The sequence below is a fragment of the Pseudorca crassidens genome, chromosome 6 (assembly GCF_039906515.1).
Source record: "Pseudorca crassidens isolate mPseCra1 chromosome 6, mPseCra1.hap1, whole genome shotgun sequence".
Classification (NCBI taxonomy): domain Eukaryota; kingdom Metazoa; phylum Chordata; class Mammalia; order Artiodactyla; family Delphinidae; genus Pseudorca; species Pseudorca crassidens.
Genome location: NC_090301.1, coordinates 133,750,824 through 133,771,593, shown reverse-complemented (window position 1 = coordinate 133,771,593; position 20,770 = coordinate 133,750,824). Strand labels below are relative to the sequence as shown.

Sequence of the window (20,770 nt, the reverse complement as noted above, 5' to 3'; positions counted from 1 at the left end):
CGGGGCCCACATTCCCAAACACTGGGGGGGGGGTTGGGGCCGAGTCCCAGCAGTGCCCTCTAGAGAGGACAGGGTCTCACAGTCCGCGGCCAGCTGCTCACGGTTTTCTAGTGCCTGCCCGGACCCCGTCTGCACTGGAGTTGGCCATCCTGGGTTCTAGAATGTAAATTCCTCCGGGGAAGGGCCTGGGGTCTCAGCCATCCCTGAATCTGGGGTCAAGCACAAGCACAGCTCATGCGGACGCCCGCTAAGTGTTGGCAGGATGTTTCTGAAGAAGGCCGGCCAAGCGGGGGAGGAATTGTTTTTAAGAGAAGGGGAGGTGGGGCTGGATCCCGAAGGAGTGGCGGAGATAGGAGCATCTGGAGAAGCGCCTTCCAAGCAGGAAGAGCCGCCTGAGCAGAGGCCCCGAGGCGGGGGCTGGAGGCGGCAAGACCTGGCTGCAGTCCGGGCGTCCACGGGGACGTGGTGGCGCGTGAGGTCAGAGAACTAGAGCTTGAAGGGTGAGTGGGTATTTGTGAGGAGCTAGGTAAGCCTCGGCGGAGAATTCCAGGGGGAGGGGTCATGGGGCGCGAACACAGGGACAGGAAGGTGTCCCTCATGTTTGTGCACAGCGGGGAGTTCACAGTGACAGAGCTCAGGGTGTGTGTCGGGGACAGGCTGCTGAGAGGGGTGAACGTGATGCAGGTGGTGAGTCAGGCCTAGGCAGAGAGAGCTCTAACACAAGCCTAGCTGAGGGTTGCCTGTTTTTTCTCTTCGTTGTTTTTTCTTTCCTAAAAGCACTGGGAGTGAAGTCGTTGGATTTTTGTGTGAGAAAGATTGCTTTAGTAAACCCACAATTGGAGTTGTCAGTTTCAACACATACTTCTCAGAAACTGATTGATCAAGTGGGCCCAAAATGATATAGATAGACACCATTGATAAACTCAGATTTCCATAGGCGTGTAAATGTTGCACAAGAATGTCAAGGTTATCCAAGCACCCCTGGAGCGGTCACAAAAATCGTCCTTGTGCTGGGCCTCAAAGGAAGCCCCCATGCACTTAACACGACCCACTTCACACCCACTATGTTCTCTGACTACCACGCAATAAAATCATAAATGAGGGACTGTAGGATCAGCGCAAACATTCTGTGCGTCTGGGGACTAGACAGCATCTTGGTCAATTACACCTGGATCAAAGAGGAAATCACCAGGAGGAATTATAAAACAATTAGACCTGAATGACCTTAAAGATGCTCTGTATCCAAATTTTAAGATATAGCTAAAAAAAGTACTCACAGAAAAATATATAGCATTAGATACATTTATCAGAAACAAGAAATAATGAAACAAACGAGGTAAGCATTCAACTCCAGCAGTAAAGCAAAACAGAAGAAAGGAGGGATGAAATAATAACATTTTAAAATCAAAGACATAGAGAGCAAAAAAGGATGGACTACTGAACACCAAAAATTGCTTCTTTGAATAAATTAATATGACTAATCAAGGCAAATAGAATAAGCATGCAAATACAATGTATAATAAAAAATAATAATAACTACAAAAATGATATTCTATGAATATAGTAATAAGAATAACCAGATGATAGTAAATTGATAAACCTGAGCAAAATGAATAAATTCCTGGAAAACACAAAGCAATGAATAAAGTCAAGAAGAAGTAAAAAGCTTGAATGGGTCAATAGTTATTTAAAAAATTGAAATGATAATCACTGATCTTTTTACCAAAAAAGTCTAGGTCTATTCAGTCTTGTAGGTGAGTTTTGTTAAAATTTCAAGGAACAGGTTAAGTGTTCTCTTACAAAGTCTGTTCCAGAATTAGACAAAACAGGAAAGATGCCAATCCATTTAATAAGCCTGGTTAATATAACCTGGATTCTGAAACATGTTTGGGACAGTACAGGAAATTATAGGTTTATTTCATTTATGAGTCGTGGACATAGGGTTTATTCTGGAATGCAAGGATGATTAAGTATCAGAAAAATCTAATGATGCAATTCTTCCCAGTCATGAATGAAAGAATAAAATCATTTCATTATTTCCATAGCACTCAAGAAATGCTGACATCTATTTCTGATTAAAAGCCTCTTAGAAAACCAAGAATAGAAGGAAATTTCCTTAACTTGATAAAGGCTGTGTACCAAAACCTACAGCAAAACCATAATTAATGCAGAAATTTTAGGCTCATTTTCATTAAGATTTAGAGCAAGGCAATTCTACTCATACTATCAGTACTGTTTTTTTAAAAAAATTATTATTAACATAGTATTACAGGCCAAAGCTATAAGACAAGGAAAGGTATGTGAAATATAAGGGTTAAGAGGGAACAGACAAGACAGTCATTTGTGGAAGATATGACCAACACAGAATCAAAATAAGCAACTATTCACAGTATCATAGGAACCATGAACTAGCTGGACTTACCCTAACAAAAAATGAATGAGACTTTCTTGAAGAGAATAGCCTCTCTACTAAAGGAAATTTTTTTAATTTGAAAAATCAAGAAACATTATATATTCACAAATGGAATGACACATAGCAAAATCTCAATAAAACCTGTTGCTAGGGGCTTCCCTGGTGGCGCAAGTGGTTGAGAGTCCGCCTGCCGATGCAGGGGACGCGGGTTCGTGCCCCGGTCTGGGAAGATCCCACATGCCGCAGAGTGGGTAGGCCCGTGAGCCATGGCCGCTGAGCCTGTGCGTCCGGAGCCTGTGCTCCGCAACGGGAGAGGCCACAGCAGTGAGAGGAGAATTCTAGATCAACAGGATAAAGACAGAAAACCCAACAGAACAATGGGCAATGGCTTTGAATAGGCAGTCCTCAGTAGAGGATTCCCAAATGACTAAAGCAGATGTGAAGAGATGTTCCAGCTCACCAATAATGAGTGAGATGCAAATCAACACAAGGTGTCATCATTCATGCCCATCAGAATGGCAGATTAGAAGCGTGAGGAATGGATGCCAGGTGTTAACAGGTATGTGGGGAGATGAGGACTCTGCACCGCTGAGTGCAGGATGTGAACAGGTATAACCAGTCTGGAAAATATTCTTTGTTTTAATTAAATATGCACATGCTTTTTTGGCCCAGAACTCCACTCCTGGTTATGCATCCGAGAAAATTCTTCAAACAGGGCCCCGAGCGATGATTCACAGAGGCATTGGTTACAGTAGCTAGAAGTCGCCAGTGACCCAGGTGTGCATTCTGAGGGGGTGGGTACCATGCAAATGGACGCGGCGTTTGGAGCAATGAAAGAGTTGTATTTATAGCACAGGGAGGGGCCTTGAGTCGTATGCCGAGCGCAAAAGAGCAGAAAGAGAAGAAAACTGATCACACTATACCAGAGATTCTCAAACTTTCATCTCAGATACTCTTAAAAATTATTGAAGACCCCTATCTGTATTTATCATATTAGAAACTAAACATTTAAAACAATTTATGAATTCGTTAAAAAACAAATCTATTACATGTCAACATATGTAACATATTTTATTTAAAAAGTTTTATTTTTCCAAAATAAAAAATACAGTGAGAAGCAGCATTGTTTAACGTTTTTGCAAATCTTTTGAACATCTGGCTGAATGAAAGACAGATTCATTCTGTCGTGATATAACACATCCTGTAGGCTCTGGAAAACTCCATTGGACATTCAGGAGAGAACGAGATGAAAAAGGCCAAGAACATCATAGTATAACCCTGAAAACAGTGTCAACCTCCTGCATCCCTGGACCGTACTTTGAGAGCCACTGCATTATACCGTTTGTGTCTATTGACAACACGTAAGTACACGTAAAATTTCACTACACATTTTACGTTTCAGGCATATTCAAGGCTGTACATAAAACGTACAGAGGTCAGAGCCTGTAGGGTGCAAGGGGGGGACAAGAGGGGCAGAGGATAAAAGGGAGAATAAGATAAAACAAAGCAAGACAGAATCTCTATGTGTTTTACCGGGGATTACAATTAAACTCAGGTCTCCGTACCTGAAGAACAAGAATGCTGAAAAACAAAATGAAATAAGAAGACAGTCCAGGAGCCTGACCGGCCAGGACTCAGCAAGAAAGCAGGGAGGCCAGGGTGTGTGTGTGTGTGTGTGTGTGTGTGTGAGCGTGTGCACGCACGCACGTGTGCATGGGGGGTTAGAAGTGACGAGGTCTAATGGGGACAGAAATGCATCTGTGAATTCATCTGGACCAAATCCAGGATATCCAGGGTCGGGAGGGAGGAAATGCAGCTTCCTCCGCCTCTGTCTCCTCCTCTGTCTGACACTCTCCAAGCTCCAGGTGAGGACCCCGCTGCCCTCAGGGGAGCCAGCCTCCTGGTTTGAGGCTGGGCCAATGTGGAGAGGTCTGTGCTCACAGCCCACTGCTGCGGCGCTACAGACCCTACTGCAGGGCTGAGCAGAGATGATCGGGTGACCCCAAAGGCCTTTCCAGACCTCTAGGCCTTGACATCATGAGCATTCGGTGGCCGCTGAGTGGTGACCACAGCTCCCGGGCTGCACGGAGCTGGACTCCTCCCTCCCGGCCTGCACCCTGCCAGGTGTGGCTCAGGCAGGTAGCAGGCATCCTGTACCACTGTGTCAGCCGTAAGCAGCGCCCTCCCCAAGGTGACCTCCCCACTTGCCTCAGAGCAGAGCTGCACACTGCGCCCAGGCCCCTGGGGGACATCCAGGGCCCCCTGGCATTCAGAAGCAGGAGAAATGACTTGCGGGTCCCTGGCTGACCAACCAGAATCCATGGCTGCCCGCTTGGGCATCTTTAAGAAGGCAGGTGTCCTGGACAGGCCTCTTGTGGACGCCCTTCCGTGGGCTACTCAGCCTCTGCCCCGTCTTCACCCAGTTCCCCCTACGGGCTCTTTGTCGGTCTGTCCAGGTGTCCCTATTCCCGGACCCAGTACTCCACCCACAGGTGTGTCCCCCAGCTGCACTGGGAGCGATTGAGAACAGGGACATTCTTCCTTCCTTCCTGTGTCCCCGGGCTGGCCACTCAGGAGGGACCTGGCATTTGAGAAACAAATGAAAGAAGTGAAGTCCTGTGCAGGCGTGTGGCCGTAAGGGGCCGGGGCTGGGGGCTGGGGCTGGTGAGGAAGGAGCACGGCTACCTCCGGTCACGTTCCCCCTCCCGCCGTGGCCAGGGGCTCTGTCTCCCCTCTCCTCTCCTCCCGTTACAGTCAGCACCCTTCCTGCCTTTCACCAGAAGTAGGAAGCATTTCAAACAGGCAGAAAAGTCGAGAACCATGTCATGCATGTAATTAACACCCATGGACCCCAGGCTTGTATTCAGCTGGGATGGTCCGGTTGTTAAGGCCCTAAACTCTCCATATGTTCAGTCAGGCTGGGAAATGAGCGGCTCTCCTGAGCCCTCAGACGATCTGCGCCCTCCACCAGGGCCCTCCCCCAGACACCTCTGCCACCTGGGAATTAAAGGGTTAAAGCCAGCCCAGCCCAGGGGTGAGGGGGCACAGCCTGGTGCCAAGATCTCAGCAGTTCCTATAGACTGCGCCTGCGGGACCCACTTCTCAGCTTTGTCAGAGGTGAACATATTTTCCTATTTATTTCAGATTTTCTTTAAAGAAACAAAACAACAGGGAATCTGGAAGCTCCCTGTGGAACCCTCCCCATCCCATCTCCACCATAATGAATTTGTTGCTTTTCATTCCCTTGCATGTGGTTGTATTTTTGCTCTAGAGATAAGTATCCGTCAACAAAATATTGTACTGTTTTGCATAACCTCAAGCTTTATATAAATGCTACCAAGCTGTCCACATCCTTCTGCAACTTGCTTTTGCGCCCAGTGCTGTTTTGAGAGGGTCCACGTCGACACACGTGGCTCCAGCGCACCCTCCCCACTGCTGAAGGGTATTCATGCCATTGGACGAATAGACCATGATTTGGAAAATCTATTTTTTTCTTATAAAGATTCGGATTGTTTCCAACGGTTTGCTTTTACAAACTGTGATATCCTAAACATCCTTGTGCATATCCTTTGGTGCACACGTGCATAGATTTCCATTGGATATGGTTCCAGTTATCTGTGGCTGCAAAACAAACTACCCCCAAACGTAGCAGCTTTGTAACAGCAACCATTTCATCTGACCTCATGAGACTGTGTGTCAGGAATTCGGGGCAGGGCTCAGCTGGGAGGGGCTTCCGGTTAACATGGCACTGACTGGGGTCACCCGATGGGATCCCTCTGCGTTGACCTGGACAGTGGTTTGGTGGGAACGGCTGGAAGACTGAGCATCTCTCTCTGGTTTCTCCAGCGTGGAGGTCTTAGGGTCCTCAGACTTCTTATCTGGTGGCCCAGGTCTCCAGGAGTGAGTGTCATGGCCAGCAAGGCAGAAGCCCTGTGGCCTCTTATGTCACCCAGCCTCACTTCCACTGAAGTCATTGACTGCAGTAGCCCCAGACCCACCCGGATTCCAGGGGACAGAGCCTAGACCCCACCTTTGGGTAGGCGTGTCAAGCAATTTTCAGCCATTCTTAGAAACCACCTCTTGTACTCAGGGGCAGAGCTACTGTGCTGGGGGCCTGGGCATCTTCAACAAACTGCACTGGGCGTTGCCAGATTGCCCTCAGAGGTGAGACACAGCAAGGTGTGGGTTCCTGGTTCTCTACATCCTCACCAACACTTACTAGTGTCAGACTTTTTCTTTTTTGAGAAATGGTATCTTACTATAGTTTTAATTGATTTATTTAATTGTAATCATAGTATAGCATGATTAGTAATGAAATTGAATGCCTTTTCATATGTTTATTGGCCATTCAGGTTTTCTTTTCTCCAAATTGCTCTTTCCTATCACTTGCACATTTTTCTCTTGGGTAGTCTGTTTTCCTCCAATGTATTTGTAAGTATTCTTTTTCTTTCTTTCTTTATTTTTGGCTGCATTGGGTCTTTGTTGCTGCGCGTGGGCTTTCTCTAGTTGTGGCGAGCGGGGGCTGCTCTTTGTTGCGGTGCGCGGGCTTCTCACTACAGTGGCTCCTGTTGTTGTGGAGCACGGGCTCTAGGTGCACAGGCTTCAGTAGTTGTGGCACATGGGCTCAGCAGTTGTGGCTTGCGTGCTTAGTTGCTCCGCGGCATGTGGGATCTTCCCGGACCGGGGCTCGAACCCGTGTCCCCTGCATTGGCAGGCGGATTCTCAACCACTGCGCCACCAGGGAAGCCCCGTAAGCATTCTGGAGAGTACTTAGATACCAATCCTTTGGCCGACATGGGCATTACACATATCTCTCTTAGTTTGTGGCTTATCTGCTCACTTTTAAAACCGTCATTTTTTTGATAGACAAATTTTTCATTGTAATGAAGTTAAATTGGTCATTCTTTTTTTACGGCCTGTGCTTTGGGTGTCTCAACAAGCTCAGCATCCCCTGGGATGTGCCTGATCTCCTGGCCTGGGTGGACTCTGAATGTTCCTCCACTGAGCGCAGTCTGACCCTCACATCTTCCCTCCTGTGTCCCCGGCATGTGGGATGCCTCTCCTCCTGCTACCGACCAGGGTTCTTGACCTCCTTAATCAATAGAAATTGACTAGAGGCCAGACAAGAAGTTCAGGCAAGGCTTTATTGGGGCCCTGCTGCAGCAGGGGGGAGCGAGAACAAACAATGGTTTCCCTTGCTAGCTCGCTCCCTGAGGGGGTTGGGGCGAGCTTGTTTCTTATATGGGGTGAAGGTAGGGGTGTGTCCTGGGGACAGGCCAGGGGTGGGTGGCTTAGGTGCTCTGCCCGCCCCTTTGTTGGTGCGTGCAGGGGGCATGCGCAGTACCCTGCTTTTCCCCCTGGCTCCTCAGAAGTGGCAGTTGGGTTTTTGGTCTTTTTGTATCTTGTTGTCCAGAATTTGCTCTGACTGCACATGCACACATTTATTTTTAGTCCCTTATAGTTTCTTTGTATCTGTTGCTCCAGGAGACGTTTGTCCAGGTGCAGGCACTGCAGCAAAGGGTCCCAGGTCCCAGGTCCCAGGCTGTCTCACTCCAAGCTGGCCATGCAAAGCCTACCTGCCCCCGGAAAGCCTCCCCAAGCGCTGTCCCTTTCAGCGCAGTCTCAGCGGCTTCCTCTCTCCCTCCTTCCTTCCAGGACTCCCAGGCCCCCTGGTGCCTCTTTTAGTTTCTTAGTTTTAGTTTCTCTTTATTCCCTGCAGCTCTGTGCAGATCTGGATTTGCAAGCCTGGATTTTTAGGCCTGGCGTTTCCTGCTGAGCATTGGACCTGCACCCAGGAAAGCTGGTTCCTGAATTTGCCTGCAGAGGCCCGGGGTTCTATGTCCCCCAACCATCATCAACAGAAACAACAGACTTTCAACAATGTTCACAAGACACAATATTAAAACAATGAAAAAAGAATTTTTTACAACACAGTTAAAATAACTGCATAATTTATTACTAATCATCCTGAGACACACAAACAAGAAAGGAATACAATTTAAAGCAAGACTTCAAGAAATAAAAACATCAAATCACATGCAGTCTCCTTTGACACTGAACTCCACGATGATTAAATGAAACTTGGCGTTTCTTCTGGAGGGAAACCATGCTCCTTTGAGCTTCTAGGGCCAATGCACGGGCACGTCTTCACAACTTCCCACTGTGGAGGCAGCTCTGGACATTTCCAACCCCCGCCCCCCGGAGCAGCTGGCTCCCTGTATAGAGATACAGCTACGTGCTCTTATGGGATCACTCACTCTCGGCCCTGTTCCTTGGGCACTTAGCCGTACCTGGATCCACCCTCTTTCCTGATCACAGCGCCAATCCCCCAGCATCTCCAAGGGAAGATGGTGGCAGCAGCAGAAGGAGGGGGTGTGCTGACCCCTCCTCAGAGGCTGGGGCTCAGTGAGTGAGCCTCCACTGGGCAGGGATATAGGGGCAGGAAGTGGAGGGTCTTGCCAGAGGTCAGGGAGAAGTAGACTTTGGTGCTGCTGGGCAGGAAGGGCACGGGGAGAAGAGCGAGAGTGAAGGGGGCCCAGTTGGCCCTGCAGGAGGACTTCAAGAGGGTGGCCAGGCTGCCAGTGCAGAAAGAGGCTGCCCTCGCACGTCAAGGCTCTGATCCTTTTGTGCCCGCGCTGCCTCACCTATAAAACAGAAGAAGGAAAATGTGACCTCCTTCCTAAGGTTTTATGAAAATCAAGCTCGTTTTACTAGTAAGAGTGATTAGAATAACGACCAGCAATTTAGGTGAAGTTTGGGTTTCCTTTTTCCCATTAAAAACAAGTACTGATTACTCGGATGGATGGGGCTGGCTGGCTATGTTCCTTATTTGATAGGTGGGGAAACTGGGCCTCAGGGACTAGGGGGTGCCCTTCAGGGAGAGCTGGAAGCCACTGTCAGGGCTGGCCTGGAGGATTTTCCCACGAGGCAGGGTGGGAAAGCATTCTGGCCCCAAGTGGATGCCAAGCAGGGGTAAGCTTCCATGTGGCTCCTGCTGTGATAACGCAGTGTGGCACCCCGTCTCTGGCAGCAGAAAAGCTGAGAGCAGGGGGAGGGGCCGCAACCCGGTTGGTTCCCAGCAGGGCCGGCTATATCCGTTCCCTGCTGTCAACCAGGAGGAGGGGATCCGCTGCTCGGGAGGGAGTCATGTGGCCAGCCTAGAGATGGCAGCCTTCCTTGGAGCTGGGGAGGGGATATGCCCACACCCTCCCGGCTCAGGGGGGTGTGCCCTCGACACCCCCTTCTCAGCACTGCCCTCTCCCTGGGCGGGTGGGGGCAACTGATGCAGTTACTGCCACAGGCTGCTCAGATGGCAGAGAGGCCCTTCCCACGGGATTTGAGGCTTAAAAGTGGGTTGGATAAGGGTAGTGTTTCCCCTGAAGGAATGAACTGGGAATTGTGGGATTTTAGGAGCAGCAGGAGGCCTAAAGGGTGGGGGGTGGGGTGGAGTGAGGATGGTTTTCCCGGCACCTATCATCATCATTCAAACTCCCGACCCCTGCCCTCCTGGCAGACACCGGCAACAAATGAGCGATTAGCCTCAGGCATCAGCCCATTTTCTGCAGCCACCCATACCTACCCATTTGTTATTTTCTTCATTCTACATCCATCTATCCATCCACCCATCCATCCATCCATCCACCCTATCCATCCATCCATCCATCCACCCATCCATCCCTCCATCCATCCACCCATCCATCCATCCACCCCATCCATCCATCCATCCACCCCATCCATCCCTCCATCCATCCACCCCATCCATCCACCCCATCCATCTATCCATCCATCCATCCATCCATCCATCCATCCATCCATCCATCCATCCACCCATCCATCCACCCCATCCAACCATCCATCGATCCATCCCTCCATCCATCCACCCATCCATCCACCCATCCATCCATCCATCCATCGATCCATCCATCCATCCACCCATCCATCCCTCCATCCATCCACCCCATCCATCCATCCATCCACCCCATCCATCCATCCACCCACCCACATATCCATCCATCTGCTCCATCCATCCATCCACCCCATCCACCCATCTATCCATCCGCCCACCCACCTATCCATCCATCCACCCATCCATCCATCTGCCCACCCACCTATCCATCCATCCACCCCATCCACCCATCCATCCACCCATCCATCCATCCATCCATCCATCCACCCCATCCACCCATCCATCCATCCACCCACCCACCTATCCATCCATCCACCCCATCCACCCATCCATCCATCCACCCACCCACCTATCCATCCATCCACCCCATCCACCCATCCGCCCACCCACCAATCCATCCATCCACCCCATCCACCCATTCATCCACCCATCCATCCATCCACCCATCCATCCACCCATCCACCCATCCATCCATCCATCCACCCATCCACCCATCCACCCATCCACCCATCCACCCATCCACCCATCTATCTATTCAATTCATGCTCCTCAAGGGGTCCAGCCTTCAGGAGTCAGCAGTCTGCGTTTGCAGTCCCTGGGCCCAGCACTTACAGATTGGTTGCCCTTGGGCAGATCACTTCACCTTTGTGTCCTCAGTTTCTGCAAGTGTACGGTGGAGATGACAATAGTACCTACTTCACAGAACCTTCTGTGAGGCTCAAGTGAAATAACATACCCAGCTCACATACACACACTTTTACGTGTCAGCAGTTTTTTTTTTAACTCTTCTTAACTTCACTCATTTATTCAGTTTCTCTATTCACTCATTCATTTATTCACAATCACTGTCTTATTCCCAGGAAATGAACCTGAATTTCTTCTTAGTTTTTCTTTCATCACTTCCCATCTCTGGCCTTTGGCTGGAGGATTGGTGCTCTTCTTAGAAAGTAGATCCTGAAAGCTGACCCTGGAAGCCAGGGTTTGTTTGTTTGTTTGTTATTTAGTTTATTGGAGTATAGTTGACTTACAATGCTGTGTTAATTTCTGCTGTACAGCAAAGTCAGTTATACATATATACGCATTCTTCTGCATCTTCTTTTCCATTAAGGTTTATCACAGGGTATTGAATATATCAATAGTTCCCTGTGCTCTACAGTGGGACCTTGTGTTTATCCATTCTATATACTGGAAGTCCCGTTTTAAGAGAGACCAGAAGAGGGGAGGACCCTCTCAGCAAACTCCCAGGACCCTGCCCACCGGTTTTACTTGCTGACCAACTTAAGGCTCCTCTTGGGTTCCCGGCTCCCATGTACCCACCTTTGTCCCGTCCCTTCCAATGCACAGAGATCAGAAGGCAAGAAGGACCAGAGAGGGATTTCCAGCGTCTTTTCTGTGCCAGGCTTTTCCTAGACCTTCTCTGATTTAATCATCCTTATAGCCTTTAGAGGTATAGGGCTAGTTCCATGTTGTCATAAGAAAGCTGAGGTTCAGAGAGGTGAAGTGACTTGCCCCACGTTGAGCAGCAAGTGAAGAGCAGAGTTGGAATTCACACCCGGGTTTAGTAGGTTGCAAAGCTCAGAGCCCTCCCCCAGCTCCGAAAGCCCTCGGTTCTCTGGCTGGAGGAGAGGTGCTCAGAGTCGAGTGTCTTGGCTACGGCTCGCCTACTCCCCGCTGCTGAGTGTGCATAGCTCCTTGACCCGCTCTTGCCTGAAGCCCTAGGAGCTGGTGGGGCTGCAGGAGCTGATCTGCAACCGTTTCAGCTGGGGTGTGTGCGGCGGGAGGGTGAGTGACTCCGGACTGTCCTGGGAGAGCAAGGACACTTGGTTCTCACCACGGGGGCGAGGGCAGTCAGCTGGCCCGAGACACCAGCTCAGGGTCTGGAGAGGTGGTTCCCCCACTTTCCCTGCTTGCCCTCAGTCCCCTGCGGGCCCAGCTTGTGAGGACCTGCCCCCAACCTGCCGACTGTAGCAAAAACAGATGCAGAGTCTGCCCTCGTCCTTGCCAGGCTGGACCCTGGCCTCAGGCCTGGGTGGATCCAGGCCTCTGGGAGTTCGGGGGTCACATGCCTCTCATCACCCTCCAGCCTGGGGCGGCATCCCTGTGTCAACTCAACTCAACTCGATTCCATCCATTCCACACGTGTCTCTGGAGCCCCATTCACAGTCCAGCCCTGTGCCAGATACGGGGGACACCTGCCCTCAGCAGATCGACCTCATCCCTGTGTCCACAGGAGACCCCAGCTTATCTCCATTGGGTCATCGAGAGCAGAGCTGCCCAAGGGGCCCCGTCTGGAGAGGCGCAGGGAGCACCGAGCCAAGGGTGCAGGACGAGGCTGGGTTTGCCTCATTCCTTCCACAGCGCATCTTGGCACCCACAAGTGCAATGTGCCGTGCTGGGGGCTGCGGTAGGGCTAGGGCTCCAGGCGGGGAAGACGATGCCAGCGACGCAGACGGCTCCACAGCAACGACTAGCCCCCCTCCCGCCCCTGCCGCGGCGCGCAAGTCTCCCACAGGGTCCTTCTCGGTTTCACTACGAGCATCTTAGATGGGTGGGTGGTCGGCTGCTGACGTACAGCGTGGCTGGTCTGACTGCCAACGGCCACAGCTTGGCATCTCCCATCCAGACCTCTTTTCTGGGCTCCACGCAATGCCCACAGGGCATCTCCACGTTGAGGCCCCACCGCTCTCTCCCTCCTGCCCGTACTTCAAGCGCTGCTCCTCCAGCTAGGTGAAGGCCACACGGCCATCCTGCCTTTCGGTCCAGGAACTCTGCAGCACCCTTGCAGCTCCGACCGCCTCACCCCCATGGGTCCTCCCCTGCCAGCCTCTCCCTGCGTTTGGTGATGCGGGTCCTGAGCAGCCCTGGGCGTCCGGCCCCCTCACTTCGACGGCTGCAGCCTCTCTCAGCCCAGTTCGCTGCCAGCATCTGCTCTCTCCCTGTCGGCCAGGGCTGGCTTTGGAAAATTAAAATCTAATCAATCATGCCCCTGCCTGTCTAGGTCCCGTCAGCGGGCCCCCTTTGCTCTCAGCTTCCAAGTCCCCCAACTCGGTCACGCAGGCGTCTCCAGCCACGCTCTGGTCACGCGGGTCCTCTTTCAATTCCGTCTCCCCGCCCAGGTACGTCTGTACAAACTGTGTCTTTCATCTCTTGTATTCTGATGCTCTGACATCTGGGGCCTGGCCGGCCCTGGAGGGACTGCCCCTCTCAGGTTAATTCCTAAGGATGGTAAACCAAGTGAGTGTGCTTTTCAGATACAAGCCAACCAGTCCAGTCCCCACCCCAGCACCTCCTCTGTTGGTTCTCACGCTCCAGGCCACTATCCCCCTGCCCTGATCACCCCAGGGCCAGGTACCAGGCAACCAGGGACAGCCCCTGTGCCCCCGAGCCCACGAAAATCATTCAAACTAGCCAATCCTAAGCCTGCGGAGCCTGCCTGGCCCATTCCATCCCATGGAAACCACAGTCCAGGTTCTTGTTCACATTCTCTCCTGTTCCCTCGGCCTTCGGGACCAAACCCAGTGCCCCTGGGACATGATGTGCTCCTTGCCTTGGGATCCGCGAGTATAACCTGTTATTTTCAATGTGTTGGCCTTCCCATACCAAAATCACAATAAAACCTATGCCCCAGCCTCCTGTCCCTCTGCACCTGGCCCACTCCCCCACTTCCTGCAGCCTTGCTTAGGCGGCCTGCTTCTGGCGGCTTTCCCGCCACAGTCCTCGGGGGCTTCCTATGCAGGTCCCGTCACACCGTACTGTCATTGGTGGTTTCAAAGCTCTGTCTTCCCAGAGAGGATCTAATCTCCCACGGAGCAGCAGCGACTGTTTCCTTGCTCAGCGATTGCATTCCTGGCGCATAGTAAATGCTCAATAAATATCAGCTGTGGAATGAGCAAACACGCACTGCTCATAGGTCATGTTATAACAGAGCTCAACGACCCTCTGGTCAAGGGGGGCAGGAATAAAACTGTCTGCAGAGTGTTTGCCACTCTCCTCAGTGCAAGGTTGGGTCAATTTCTCCTTCCCTTGGATAGGGGCTACCTTTGACCCACAGAATGTACCAGAAGTGACATTGCAACTTCCAAGTCCAGTCCCAGCCCCGAAGAGGTCTTCCGCTTCTTCTGTTGCATCTTGGAACGTTCCTCCTTGGAATCCAGCAGCCACGTAGAGCATCCCACGTGTGGAACTGACGTGCCCCCAGCTGACAGCGCGAGCTGGGTTCCCCGAGGAACCTGCCTGCCATGTGAGTGAAACCGAGGAGGACCCTGTGGGGCTCTGGGGCACGGAAGCCTTTTTTTGTCCCCCGTCTCTCGTAGGCAAGACTCCAGCCTCCATGACCTTCCCTGGGTTCCAAAGGGTGGATTTGAACAGTTGCTAATCAGGGGGGAACGGCCAGGAAACCACCTGGGGCGAGATTCAAGGGACCGAAAAGCTCCTCAAGATCAGGAGACCCTGCACACACCCTCATCTTGTCAGCAACGCCACCCCTGAACTATTGCTAGAGAACCCCTCATCAAGTCCTCCCGGGTTGGGACACATAGTTGTGGAGTGCAGGAGCCCGCTGTGTCCCCCTCTGCCTGGCAAAGCAATAAAGCTATTCTTTTCTACTTCACACAAAGCTCTGTCTCTGGGATCCGACTCCGCCCCTGCGCGCAGAGAGGCTGAGCTTTCGGCATCGCGAGTAGGGCCTTTCCGGACCTCTCAGCCCAGAAGCCCACTCAAGCAGGTGAACGAGCCTCCCCGGACGCTGCACGGAGCAGAAGAACTTCTTATCAGCGCTGTCGAAGTTGCTGACCTACAAAAACCGTAAGCAAATAAAACGGCTGCTGTTTCAGCCGCTCAGCTTTGCGGCACAGAGTTAGGCGGCGATGGCCACGGGGAGAGAGATCCCGCTGCACGCCGGGTCACGGTCTCGCACTATTTATGAAGCTCAGAACAGCCCTGCCAGGAAGACATGATCACTGTCTTACAGAAGGAGACGGAGGACCAGGCATGAGATCATTTGCTAAGGTCACAAACGTGGAGAAAGTGACGGCAGGATTTTCGTCTGGCTGCAAGCCTGTCATCCTTCTGTCCATCTGTCCACATGGTAGAGAAATGACTTGAGACTGGGGCCGGAACCCAAGAGCCTTTGTGGTGGGCAGAGGAGGACGCTGGGAAGGTACTCAATGACCAGCCAGCCCGAAGTGGCCCCAACCCTGGCTGGGCATGGATGCCTGGCTGCGGGTCTGGTTGTGAAATCACATTTTCTCCACCAGGCTGATGCTTGGTCGCAGAGTGCCCCTGGCCTCTCACTGCGCTGCTGGCCTCTGCTTGGCCTGGGAGCAGATGCTGTCAGCGGCGAGGGGACACCCCAAGGCCCAGCCACGCGTATCGGGAGGCATCAGGAGGAGGCTTTGAAGCGGGGACCTTGGACCTTGCTCAGATGCTCTTTGCAGGGTTTGCCCAACCCCTTTCTTCCCTTGGTGGTGGCGGCCGTCCAGGGCTGGCGTGGGCACTCGAGGCTCTCTCCTCGCGGGCACTTGGCCGTCCAGCCCCCGCCGTACTGGCGGGGCCCTAGGGGGCTCGGCCTGGCATTGGCTGGCACACTGCCCACCAGCACCACTGGCTCTTCCATCTCTGGCCAAACCAAGAGTCACAGGTGCGACTGTCAAATGTGGCCCGAACTGAGAAGAGAAAAAAGATGAACAATGAGCTACAGTCTGATTAGCTGCACTTTGGCAGAACTCTGGGTCTTTCGCCTTCAGATTCTACAGAGAAGTTTCTTGTGATTTCTTCTCTAGGGTGTAAAGGCCTGGCTGCCAGCATTTAGCAGGAAAACGAAGGTATAGAAAAATTAAGAAACTTTTTCAAGTTCGTACGGCTGAGCCAGCGGTGGGGCTGGGATTCGAACCCAAGTAGACGGCTCCTGAGGATGCTGTACTAGCTCAGGTAGCACGCAGGAGGGGTCATTACCGTACTAAACAGACACTGGGTACCTACTTTCGAGTTAAGGACCAGAGGGGTTATAGAATTTAGAGTCATGTGTCTCTCTCCTTTTCTTCCTTTTTGCCATCACTGAGAATTATTATTGAAAGAAACCAAACTTTGTACGTATTCTTTTCTTTTTTGGCCGCACTGCAGTGGCAGGCGGAACTTCCCTGACCAGGGATCGAACCCGTGGCCCCTGCAGTGGAAACGCGGAGACTTAATCACTGGACCTCCAGGGAAGTCTGAAACAAACCAAACTTGGTAGCATACCTGAAGCTATTAGAATAACACAGGATGTGCAAGGAAAAAAAAATGCTTATTTCATAGATAGGATACAAGACTTCAGAGAGGTTAATTAAGCTGCCCAAGATCACACAGCATAAGGAGAAGGACTGGGGTTTGCATCCCATACCATACCCACTGCCTTATCCAGTCATGAAGCACTCTGCTCTGGATCACCTCTTCCCTGTATGGTTCTCGTCTGCCTCAATCACCCTGTTATTTTCACTCCTGGGATGCGCCTGACTTACCTTTGAACTCACAGAGCTCTGTACAGTGCCTGGCACATGCTGGGTGCTCAGTACCTACTTCCTGAAATGAGCGGTACCTGTAGAGGTTGGGAAACAGAGGCTCAGGGAGGCCAGTGACTTATTTCAGGTAGTCACAGCACAGGGACCGGGTCCCACGACTCCAGGACAGGACCCTGGCACCGCCCAGGAGGCCAGATCAACACACTTTTTAAACCCTGGATAAAACCCGGAGGGGTGAGTGATTTGGTCAACAAAGGCCTCGTGTGTTCAGAGAGCACCGGCAGGGTAGGGCTCTGACAGGGAGAGGGCTGGGGAGGCTGTTGCCAGCGGCCTGGAAACAGGGGGGCTTCTGGAGCCCAGAGCAGGGGTGGGAGGATGGAGTAGTCTTTTTTCTTTCTCTTTTTTTTTCCACCTTGGCCTTGGTGCTAAGGTTGGCAGGTAACATACAGAGCACCCAGTTAAATCCGAATTTCAAACAAGCAACAAATCATTTTTAGTACATGTATATCCCCAATATTACATGGGATAGAATTATACTGAAAAAATGTACTCGTTTACCTGCAGTTCACATTGAACAGGGTGTCTTGTATTTTTACCTGCTAAACTTGGCAGCCCGGCCTGGTGCTGGCGGCCCAGGCTGGTGGATGGGGCGAGGCAGGACTGGGTTCGCCCTGTGGTCTGACTTCCTTGGCCGTGTGGCCGGGGCAGATTCTCAGCCTGAATCCTCACTGTGCAAGAGGAGCCTGAGCCGGTGCCTCTCCTGGGCTCCTGCCCCGCCCCCCTTCCTCCCTACACTTACCTTGCTTGCTTTTCTTCCCCTCCCCCACCCCACGGCACGCATCATTCTTTGCAGTACATTTGTATTTGATGTTCTGTTTCTATGTTCCCCCAGATGGAAAGCACCACGCAGACAGGGCTCTGATTTTTATCTGATTTTTATCATTCATCTGTGCACGTTTGTGTCCCAAGAACACGCCGTAGGGCTCATTGTACACTGTCAAGGGAAGCAGTGAGGAAGGGGAAAGTCAGAGAGCTGTGCTTGTCCAAGGCCACGCAGTCAGCAAACGCCAGAGCTGGGGGCGTCCGTCGGGGCCCTGAACACACGTGCTGATGACTGAAACTGCGCTTGAGGGTGTGCACGTGTGACACTGGAGGAGAGAGCTCCCCTCCCAGGCTCAGTCTGCCCTTCGGTGGTTGTGGGGGCCGGCAACATGCTCTTCAGCCCCTCCCGACTCCCCTCCTCACTCTGGGAGCCTCCACAGATGACTGGCTGATGGCTGACCCCCAACCTCCCAGACGGTGGTGGGAAGGCAGAGGGGAGCTTGGGGGCTTTGCGGGAGGCCCGCCTGGAGCTGTCTAGACGCCAGCAGTCTGTGTGGACGGCATAGCAGCAGCGGCAGTGGGAGAGCCGGGTGGCTCTGCCGGGGAAGCTGCCCCCATGACTGCCACGCCAGGACAGACGGCAGGAAGGCGAGTCAGGATCTTGCCAAAGCCTGGTCTCCTTCCCTCCTTCCAGGTACCCTGGGGCACCCCTGGAGGTCCGGCGGGTGATTTCCTGCACTGCCCAACCCTGGGGGGAAGGGCTGGGCTGAAGCATGCCAGCATACAGAATCCCCGCTGCGGAATGCAGTGGGGAAGGTGCCTGGCCAGGGCTGTGGGCCTGCCGCACGCCGTGCTCACACCAGCCGTGGAAAAGAGAACCGCGGGACTCCCCAGTGGCGCAGTGGGTAAGACTCTGCGCTCTCAGTGCAGGGGGCCCGGGTTCCATCCCTGGTCAGGGAACTAGATCCCACACGCCGCAACTAAGGAGCCGGTGAGCCGCAACTAAGGAGCCCGCCTGCCGCAACTAAGACCCGGCGCAACCAAATCAATCAGTCAATCAAATAAATATTAAGAAAAGAAGAAGAAAAAGCAAACCATTTCCCCACTGCCTGGTACAGAGCCTCTGCCTGCACGGCAGTGCCACGAGTCACTGGATGGCCTTGTCAGCGGCCACTGCAGGTGGATCACAGCTCTGGAGGTGTCCCAGGGCTGCCGAGCGGGCTGACGGCCAGGCTGCCTGCGGGATGAGGGGCCTCTTCCAGTGGAGCCGCTGGGAAGTTTGGCAGCCTGGATGCTGGGTTGTCGGCGAGGTCCAGAGCAGGCTCTCTGGGTCAAGGCCACGTGGGAAGCTTTGGCGCCCGGGTGTGGTGACCACCAGGGCTCTGAAGACTCTCGGCCTGATGGAGACAGTGGGGGAAGCTGGACGAGGGCCCCTGAGTCAGATCGGGGCTCAGACCTCGGCCTCGTTCACCTGGTGACAGCTGCAGCCAAGCAGAGGCCTGGGGAGTGAGGGGAATGCCAGACTGGCCTGGGCGAGAGATCTGGTTCTGAGCAGCCGTGCTGGGGAAGCAGTGCTGGGGGAAGGTCGAGGGCACTTGGCAAAGTAAAGGGGAAACACTTTAAAACCTTACGTGGGTATCTGAATTTGCATAACGGCCCCAGGTGTTAAACACTTTGACCGCCACACCTGCCGTGACTTGGCTCTTCCTGTGGGGGCCACGGGCAGCGCCCAGGGCACAGTGGTGCCCAGTGAGTACAGACTGGCCCGAGGGCAGGGAGGTCCCTACTCCGGCACATCCCAGAGGCTTGGCAGTGGCTCGAGAGGCCTCTGGGCGTCCGGGGTGGACCACGGCCCCCAGTTTCCAGCACTGGGATCTAGCAGAGAGGAACCAACAGGGCCCGGGCACCCTTGACCCCAATCCCTCTGGATACAAGTGACCTGAGGCCTGGCTCCTGTCCCATCTGTGTCCCATGTGCAGGAGGGGACAAGGACGGACAGCCCCTCCCTGGACTGCTGTCCTGGTGGCTTCTTGCCTGGCTGCCTGGCCCCATCCCCACACCCCAGCTCCCCGCCCGGTGAGAGGCAGCTCTGAGGTCACAGTCTTGGGGCTCAAGATTCATGAGCTTACAAAGGTGACACCGTTTTCTCATCTGTAAAGGAGATGAATCTGAATCAAAGAAACGACCTCTCAGGATGATTCTGGGATCAGAGATAAAGCCCCACTCTGTGCAGGAGCTCCATCATGGGACAGGGCTGTGTCTACGCTTCCATCCATGGGTCTCTGCCCCTCCCCGCCTGCAGTGGCCCCTCCGGTGACCTCTCCCCTCCTTAGGACACAGTCTCAAGTTCCGATGTGGCCCCCCGTGGCCCCGCCTCACACGCCGCCCCTCCATTCTCCTCCCCTCACAGGCTGCCCCTCACCTGCTCTGCTCCAGCCACCCAGGCCCCCTCCTGGCTGGTTCTCAAACCCGCTGCTCACCTGCCTCAGGGCCTTTGCATATGCTGTTCCCTCTGCCCGGAACGCCCACCTCCCAGATCCCCCATCCCTTCACCTCCTTCAGGCCTCTGCAGCCCCCTGCCAAGGGCCCACACACACATGGCGTCTCCCTAACTGTGGCTCCCTGTGCTGGCTTGTTCCCCCCGGGGACGTGTGGCTCCCTCACCCGTCTCCCAGGGGAGGAAGAGCCGCGAGCACCCAGCAGGTGTGACGGACAGGAGGAAGCAGCCGACCCAGGGTCCCAGTGCCAAGCCTGGTGAGGAAGCTGGTGCTCTGACCAAGGGCTCGGGAAGGAAGCAGTACAGGGGCTGTGAATCTAGGGCCCTCGGAGTCACCACCAAAGCAACAGGCCAGAGACGGGCACTATGCCTGCCGCCCGGCGTCCACCCTGCAGAGAGTACGAATGGCTCTGCCTGCCTGTCCCTGGGCATGGGGGACACAGCACCGGCACCCAGCACCTCCACAGCAGCTCTGCCCGAGTAGCTGGTGGAGAGCATCTGGGGGGCGCCTTTGGAGGACCGACCGGCAATGGGAAGGCCAGGGGTGCAGGACAGGGCCCGGGGCTTCCTTGCCCTGCAGGCAGCCTTTCCAGCCTGCTGCCCACCCAAGGGCATCCAGCCCGCGGCACCAGCAC

At 53.3% G+C, this 20,770-nt stretch overlaps 1 long non-coding RNA gene across 1 annotated transcript; it reads left to right on the top strand.

Moving 5' to 3' along the window:
- Positions 1 to 329: 329 nt before the first annotated feature.
- On the top strand, positions 330 to 9,204 carry LOC137225937 (uncharacterized). The gene is made up of 3 exons (XR_010944098.1): positions 330 to 500; positions 3,621 to 3,774; positions 8,133 to 9,204. It is a non-coding gene; the product is annotated as an uncharacterized lncRNA (long non-coding RNA).
- The last annotated feature ends 11,566 nt before the right edge of the window (positions 9,205 to 20,770 follow it).